Source organism: Apus apus, chromosome 23 (assembly GCF_020740795.1).
Source record: "Apus apus isolate bApuApu2 chromosome 23, bApuApu2.pri.cur, whole genome shotgun sequence".
In the NCBI taxonomy this organism is placed as follows: Eukaryota; Metazoa; Chordata; class Aves; order Apodiformes; family Apodidae; genus Apus; species Apus apus.
The window spans coordinates 4,771,075-4,780,163 of record NC_067304.1 but is presented as its reverse complement, the minus strand read 5'-3'; positions in this window follow the sequence as shown (position 1 = coordinate 4,780,163).

The following is a 9,089-nucleotide window of genomic DNA, read 5'->3' as shown; positions in this document are numbered from 1 at the left end:
GCTGAGGTGTTCCCAGGCACATCCTGAAGGACAGTTGCCCCCAGGGGTGACCCCATGAGCACTGTCACTGCAGAGCTGTGTCTCCCCACCTCATTTTGCAGAAAGCTGGATGCTTAACCCAGAAGTCTCCCCTGTCCCTCCTGTCCTTGTGTGCTGCTTCTGCTGTGAGCATCAGGGGGATGGACAGAGCCCCACCAGCCGTGGCCTGACCACAGCACCCACCTCCCACTGCCTTGGGAAGCCTCCCCCTGCCTGGCTGCTCTCCCCCAGGAATGCCTCACAGTCAGGTATTCACCGGGAATGCTGCAGCAGTGAATTTTCCTGGAAGGACTCAGTTTTGAGAGGCTGACAGATGCCAGCGGAGCTGCCAGAGCACAGCAGGAGGCACCGCGGCTGCATCTGCTCCAGAACTCACCAGCCACCCAGGCAGACACAGCCTTCCCACACCCCGGGGCACAACACATGCTGCCCCTGCACTGCAGCAGCTTTGCTCTCTGCTCTGGACCCAGACCCCTGCCCCTGTGCAGAAACCAGGGGGCAGAAATGTCCCCTCTCCTTGTGCTCATCTGTCCCAGTACCACGGCACCAGCAGCATCCCCAGGGCTTGGGCACTGCTGGGAGCAGCCCTGGCCACAATCCAGCTTGTCCTGGCACTTCCCATCAGGTTTCCTGGCAGCTCCAGCCCCGGGAAGAGCCGCTCTCCAACTCCTGCTGCTCGTGTCTTATTTAGCAGAGACGAGAGCACTGAGAGCACCAGGGCTCCGAGGCGGCTTCAGGGAGCTCGGGAGCACAGAGGAGGGGCAGCTGGGAACAAGCCATGACCCCGCAGTGCCAGCCCTGCCCCTGCCCTTCTCCCTGCCTGTTCTGCATCTCCCAGAAGCTGTTTTCTTTAAGAAGGGTGAGCGAGGCAGGCAAGGACACCCACAGCTTCTGCTGCTGATGGGGGATGTGTAAACACCCCAGAGAGCAGGGAGCAGGGTACCAAATTCCCTGCACGCAAGGTGCATTTTTCCCTCTATTATTCACAGGCTAAATCTGTAAAAATAAGACATTAAAAATAAAGTGTTTTGAAATCTTAAGTTATTTTCACTTATTCATCACCAAGCATCTGAATCCATTTTTCCAGAAACTCCCGCTAGCTGGGCTTGACCTCATCTCCCATTTCATAACCCACCTCTCCTGGCCTTGGCAACATTTCCCAGAGGTTATTTGGAGTTCTGAACATTTTCCTTCATGTGCCCTTCAAATTGGGCCAGATCTGCACAATAAGGTCATAAAGCCAGGAGTGCCTGACCCCCAGCCCCCCCCCATCCCTCCCCCAGATCAATACCAAATCAATCATCTCACAACCTCTCATTAAGGCACAGCTCTGCTGAGGCAACTGGAAATGCACTTGGAGCCCTCCAGAGCTCCCAGCTATTGCACTGGTCTCCTTCCCCAGCACTTCATAATACAGTGTATTTCTTGAAAAAAAAAAAAAAAATCATAAGTGTCAAAATGCAGAGTGATAGGAAGGAACCAGCTCCATTTGCAGCAGCAATTTGCTGCAGGAGAGGGAGGCCAATAAGCCCCAGCACAGGCAGGGCTGGCCAGGCACCAGCTCCCCTACACCTCAGGAGCATGAAAATGACCCAATAAATGTCATCACTGACCTCCAAGAAGAGAGCAGCCCTCCCAGCACAGCCGGTTCAAAATCCCAAGCTGGAGGGGCCCCAACTCAGTTTTGTTAGAGAAAATTGCACTTCCATGCATTGAGTCCCCTGGGAATTAAACCAATACTTAGGGAAGAGTTAAAGAGGATGTCAGACCATGGGGGGCACCAGTGTGTGCCCCAGCCCATGTGACGCCCCCCCTCCTTGCCACCATTCAGGGGGGGAGAGACCAAATCCTGCACCCTGGGCATTTGGTGCAAGGACAAAGCAGGAAAAGGTGGGAGACAGGGAATATCACCCCAGATACAGAGAGATTTGACCTGCCTGTGCACACATGGAGACCTGTGGCCCAGTCCTGTGCCCCTCACAGCCAAGTGACCTGTAGCCAGCCCAGGTCCTCCCCAAGGAGGTGGGATATAAATCCCCTAGGAAGCCCTGGGCCATCTGCCAGCTGGGCTGATGACTATGGATTTCAGCTGGGGGAGGAAAATCCCTGGTAGGGCCACCCTGCTTCCCTGGCCCTGGCATTCCTGACAGCTCTGAGGGAGATAGGGACTTGGAAAGCTTAGGAGCATCAAAGGGAAAGGGGTGCAGGAGAGGGAGATGAACGAGAGTTTGTTGGGCAGCAAGGGGAAAGCTGGAGGAGAAACTGTATTTGAAAGGATTTGGTGACAGATCAGCACAGCCAGCCTGGTCAGAGATGTCTGGGTGGGTGTTTTGAAGACCTCTGCATTTCCCTCCCCGAACAACATCCCATTTGGAAGGCAGGGGGGGATGTTTCATTTGCTTTTCACAAAAATGAGGAAAAGGGCAGTCACGCGAGACCAGAGCACCCATTCCAGGCTGGGCAGGAGGAGCACTTCCCAGTGCCACCCCCAGCCCCCGGGAGCAGTGCTGCACCTCAGGGGAATGCCAAGCAAATTGTGTCTGTGTCCCAAGGACTCAGAGCTGGCAGGAGTCAGCACTGACCTGGGCAAGGGGAAGGGTGAGCCCTGCTCCAAGGGCTGCCAAGAGCTCTGTGCTTCTCCCCATCCAGGGGACAGTTGCAGCCAAGTCCCCACCAGCAGCCCGGCAGTCACAGCTTCACCTCGCTGTACTCAACGGAGGCCACGGGGCTGGAGCAGGGCCAGAAATCTGCTTTCCTCTTCTTGGGGTCCACGTTGATGTAGTCTGCCCCAGTCTTCATGTTCTCATAGTCTTCAGCAGAGCCTGGTCCCCGGCCCGGCCCCGGGAACACCAGGGACGTGTAGTTGAGGTTTGCTTCTGAGCGAGGACCCTGCAGAGCAGACACCAACCCCACCTCAGAGCCCGGGGGTGGCTTTGCCTGTGGAGCCACCCAAAGTGAGCAGCCATTCCAGGGATCTCCCTGCTTGCCCCCCGGGCTGCTTCCCTCAAAAAGGAGGGGGCTGAATACGAGGGGTGACAACCATCACCCCAGCCTCAGGAGTTCAGAGCCATTTGTCCCCCTGTTGCTGCCCTGTGGGTCTCAAGGAGGGCAGGAGCTGTGCAGACACAGAGCCAGCACCTCCCTGGCTGTGGCTGCTTTTGGCAATCAAAGAAAAAAACCAAACACAAACAAACAAACAAACAAACCCCACCACAACAACAAAAATTAAAAAAAACCACCAAGGTTTTTTGCTTTTGGCCGTACCTGTGGGCAGGCAGGGCTGCCCTCCGAGTCCTCAGAGGTTGCTGAAGACGTGTCACTGCTCCCTTAAACACAAGAAACGGTGCCACCTCCATGGCTACTTGGGGGGTTAAAGGGAAGTAAGGAAAAAAAAACAGCAGGGAGAAAAAGCAAACGCAGCCGCGAGGGAAAGCTGGGAATCCGACAAGCATCGGTGCGATCCCTCCCCTCCTCACCACCCCAGGGAAAGCCCAGGGGAGGACCAGGAGCAACGGGAGCTGGGGGTGCCTGCCCTGCGCCCCCTCCCACCCCACGGCCGGGGGGCTCTCCCCGAGCTGCTTGAGGAGGGGGCATTGCCCAAAGGCAGCACCATCCCTCCCCGTGCGCGTGCCGGGACAACCCCCCGCGGCTGCGGGACCCCCTTACCCACGTAGGTCGGTCTTCGCGCCCTGTCCACGGCTGCCGCGGGGCTCGGGGGCTGCGGGGGCTGCGCTGCGGGGCTGCCGCTCCCCCCCTGGCCGCAGGAACCGGCTGCAACCGAGAGCCCCGTTAGGTCCCAGAACCCGGTGCTGCCTTCCCCCCGCTCCCCGCGCTCCCCGCAGCCCGGCGGCTCCGCGCCCAGCCCGGGCGGGGCGCTCATCAGGACTCTGCCCTGGAGCGGGTCAGCATCTATCAACCCAGTCAGGGAGGGGATGAAGTGTGTGCCCCGCTCCCCCACGATGAGGGATCCGGAGTCAAGCCAAGCCAGTAGGGCCCTTCCCAGGCAAGTTCGAAATGAGTTGGAGCCACGAGGCTGAGCTGAGCTTGTTTATGTTCCAAACGTGGGCAGTGGTTTAGCATGAGAGACCTTCCTGCTGGGAACTGTGGCTTCCTCTGAATTAATATTTTGCAGGTTGATTTGGGGGCATTTTCCCACCACCTTCCTAACAAGAGCAATAAAAGAAAATGGTTTTGGAACCACTAAAGGCTGGAGAACCCCACCCGGTGCTCCCCACTTCCAGCCACTCATGAGGCACAGCAATGGTGGGTAACCCTGCCCAGCCAGTGGGTCCCATGGGGGGGTCCTGGCTCCCCATGGGCTGTGCAGGACAAGGGCTTGGCTGTGCTTTAAAAAACGAGGGGATGTCAAAGATTTGGGCAAATTACTTTCACTCTCTGAATTGATCACAAGTGAGACCAAGCAATGCAACAGGTAAAGCCAACGAGACAGGGACTTACCTATTTTCCTGCTGAGCATGATGTAAAGTGCCAGCAAGAGGAGGGCGTGTAGGACCAAGGTGACAGCTGAGATGGCAACAAGCACCCACCTGAACAAGAGGAAAAGATTTGGTCTCAGTGAGAGAAATAACTGAATTATTTTCAATCTCTCGGGGGCTGTTTGGCTGCCACTGCTTCAAAGCACGTTGCAGACAAAGGTTTGCTGGTACAGTTTTTGGGCTGGGGGGCACAAAGTGCTTGCTGGAAGAGAGGAGTGACAAACGTGGCTCCTGCCAAAATCACAGGCCCTTCCTGAGACCTGCACCTGCGTGTCTGCCAAGTGTGACCATCAAGTGACAACACATAGTTGCCCCCAGTGCAGCAAAAGCAGGCACAGCATCACCAGCAGCAGGGACTGCAGCATCCCCCTGCCCAGGGACCCACAGCTCAGCATCCCCCTGCCCAGGGACCCACAGCTCAGCATCCTGCAGCCAAGCAAGGACGGAGAAGCCATAAGCAGACATTACCCTTCCACCTTGGAGCATCTCTCCTGCTGCAGAAGGGCTGTGAAGGGTAACCTGTGGCTCCCTGCCCCAGGGGTTGTACTCACCACTCACACATGCTCATCCTCCCAGCGAGGCTGCCCGGTTGTTGCTGGGATGTCCAGGGACACCCTGGAGGTCTTGGGGGGACAGCAGGTAGCAGCTAACCCTGCTGGCAATACAACCAAAATGGTCCCATTGAGCTTCAGGCTGCTCCACGTCACCCCAAGGTCAGGCTCACCACTAGGAAGCCGTGGGCTGGCATTTCAGCTGCCCCAGTCCTCCCTCTGCTGCAGCTCACAGCCGTGGGCTGAGCTGAGCAGGTTCATACCCTCCTTCCTCCATCATTTCTGATACTTGCCTGGAGCTTCTGGCCTTCACTGATAGTCACAGAGCTGGAATGTATCCCTCTTGCTTTAATCCCCTCTTGCATTTCCCTTTTTTTTTTTTAAATTCACAAAAAATATTTGATAATTACAATCTGGGAAAAAACAACCAACCCACAGAAGAAAGTAACACAAAGGCAGCCAGGAGTTTAGTGTCAGGCTCTTGCACCAGGCAAGATCCAGCCAGAAAGGTCAGGAGCCCTTCAACATCCCTGTGAAGCACCTTGGATTTAATTCCAGGTGAGCACTTAAATCCTGTTGGAGTTATGGGGACTTGAGGAGCATAATCAGAAAACACACACACCTGAACTGGGCCCCTCAGCTTGGGACTTTTGGCCATAGCACTAGGGAGATTTACAGTACAGGACGGTAATTGGGGACATACATTTTGTGAGCTTTCACTTGCAAAAAAAGCACTTTAAATTTCCCCTCAGTGCCTATATCTACTTACTGTCTGTAAGTGGGTAACACAGGGAGATGTCCTCATCCAAGGTTTGGATGCGATGATTAGAGGAGCCACAACAATATGATTGATAGCCCGATTGGCAGATTGGTAGCTACAGAAAGGCACTATCCATCCAATGGATCAGACTGTAGTTTCCTCTATGACACATTTCTGATTCATCTCCCACAGCCTCACCAATCTCCTGTGCAATCCCAGCTGCCAGGCTAAACCTCCAGGTTTTGCTGGAATTTTCTCCCTCCCACATTGAACCGATCTGTCCCCCAGTGTCCTTCTCAAAGGGCTCTCTCAGTCATAAATGGCTGCCTCCCCATTGTGGGGCAGGAGCTGCTGCTGCAGCAGATAACGATCTGAAAGATGAGCTCTTTGAAAGGAAATTGCAAAAGAAGACCCAAATCCAAATATCAGTGGCAGGCAGGTTCTCTGCTGCGCTGGGGTACGGGGAGATGGAAGAGGTGATACGGGCACAAGTATTGAAATGGCTGGTTTGAAGATAACAGCTCCTAAGATGCTGGCAGCACGTGTACTTTTTTGGTGTATCAAGTAACATGCTGTGACCCCCCTCCCTCCAGCCCCCGGGATATTAACTCTTTCTCAAGCAAGATGCTCTGTTAAAACCAAGGCTTGTAAAGACCTCCAGCTCGGCTGGTTACCCAGCAGTGAATTCAAGACGCCCACGCTCAATTTAAAGGTAAGCAAAATCATGGGAATGCCTCAAACTGGATCCCATTTGAGCCAGGCCTTGCTGCCCGGGATAAGGCTCAGGCCACACGTCCCTTGGACGGGGCCACCAAAGCCAGCTCTGTCCCCGGGCTACCACCCCTCTGCTCTCCGAGGCCTCGCTCGCCGTTGAGTGCAGCATCCCGGGGTGTTTTACCTGGGGAGTGGAGCTTCCCACACCTTCCCTTTCCTGGGGACTGGAGGGAGCAGGAGTCCAGGACGTCTGGGCAGTGATCCTGGGGCTGTGCAGCCTCAGGGCCTGGCAGGACAGAGGTCTCAGGGGCGCGGAGCCGGATGCGGTTTCGCTGTGCCCCGATGGTGTTGGCAGAATGAGCCCACACAAGGTTCCATGACGCCTCCCTTATCAACTGGCTCATTTACATATATTTGGGTGTTTCTCTGCTGTTCTGCAGCTGCTTCTGCTCCAGGGCTGGAGACACAGTATCCCTGCAGGCAGCTCTGCTCCTTGCTGCGTCTTCCAAGCAGCTTTGTGCTAAAATGCACTGAGCTTTGATGGAGCAAAGTGGTCCCCGAGCTCTGCCTGGCAGAATGGGGCTGGCTGGGCCCTGAGCAGCCCAGCTGCTGCCCAGAGAGTGCTCTGGGTGCTTCCATATTGACGTCTTCTACAAGGGTAAAACATTGTAAGTCACAGAATCACAGAATTGTTCTGGTTGGAAAAGATCATTGAGATCATCTTGTTCAACCATAACCCAACTCTACCAACCATTAACCCAACCCTATGGAGTCTGGTGCTAAACCATGTCCCTCAGCACCACTCCTCCCTGGGCAGCCTATTCCAGTGTTTAACAACCCTTTCAGTGAAGAAGGTTCTACTAACATCTCATTTAAATGATAAGGGACAGGGGCATGACTTGGTGTCTGCTGGGGGGGAGCAGTGGAGGCAATGGGCAGGCTTCCTCCTCCCCTTTTCTGGAAATCCCAGCACCACTAGGGTTCACCCCAGGAGCTGTATCAGGAGTTGGGGTCCCCTGAGGTCCCTACCATGGGTCAGTCCCTGCCCACATTCCCCCCTGGGACCACAGGGACTGTTCTGTCCATCACCAGCAGGATTTTAGTCCTGCATTAACCTGGTAAATTTACACTGGTAAATATTTAACTGCAACTTGTTTTTATTTTTCTTTTTAAAAGTGAGGGTTTGCTGTCGCAGGGTTTTGCTCTTTCAAGTGCTCAGTGATGTATAAACAGATAAACAGGTGGAAGGAGCAGTTGATAGGAAAAAAAAAAAAAAAAAAAAAGGCTTTTCAGAAAATGCTCTTTGGGTGTGATTTGAATCAGTCAGAGCTGATCGTGGAAGTGGCTGCACTAAAGGAAATCTATTAAAAAAAGAGCACAGATAATGTATTTTTAGCCTGCAAGCAGGTTTCTTAAAATGAGTGAAGTGGTGCAGGCTGAGCTGGTGAGAGGTTTCCTGCTCAAGGTAACTTGTTTCTAATATGTGTGAGGGCAAGTCTGTGGAGCTGGGTGGGTTAAGATAAACTCCATGGCAGCTACAGCCTGGCAGCAATCCTGGGCTACATATATGGGCCACATATATTATTTGTAGGACCAGGGCTGTCCCCATCACTGGCAGTCATTAAATTTCTCCTGAACATAAAAGCTTTTTCTGCTGTTTTATTAACAAGATGGATTCAAAGGCCCTTGGATCTTATAAATAATTCTGCATGTTTGGCTCCTTCACTCCAGGCTCTGCTGGCACCTCAGGAGGTGCCATAAAGGCAACACCAACACCCCAGGCACGGGCAGGGACAGGCAGGGACAGGCCAAGGTGAGGGCACCGTGCCTTGAAAATGGTGCAGCTCTCCCATCTGCCCGGGCAGGGCTCCAAACATTGAGGCACAGCTGAAAGTGCAGAGGAAACAAAGCCTTTTTCCCCCCAAATTTCTGCACGAAAAAAAAAAATAATAATAATTTAAAAATTTCATTGCTTTGGCTCTGGAAAGAAAGAGGAAAAACAAACAAACAAACATTTTGTTAGACTTGAAATAAACTTTTGGGTTGCCTTTAAGAGTTTGGGGTTTGAGATTAGATGAAAAATTACTAAAGGAAGTAGAAATAAATTTACTTAACTTCAAAAATTTCTAAATAGAAGATTTGGCCTCTTTATTTCTTTAATCTTCACATTTTAACACTGAATTGACTGTCATGAGTTTGCAGGTTGTGATGATCCAATTTGGGATCTTTTCCAGTAAATAAACTGTTTTGCCTAAAGCAATCAGCTCGTCTGTGCTGCAGTTTATCCTCACGTTTATCTCAGAAGCCAAACGACCCTTTAGGCTGGATTTTCTGACAGGATTTTTCGGTTATAAACTATGTCCATAACATTCGACTTCCTGCTCTCAGCTGATCTGGCACTTGCTGCAACTCGTTTTGTTTAGGGAAGGTTTGTTGTGCTTTTGTTCCAGTCTCTCCTATGAATATACAGTTAGGTTGAGAAGGGGGGATGTTAAACTGCAAATTTCATTATTTTCCCTTAAAAAGGAA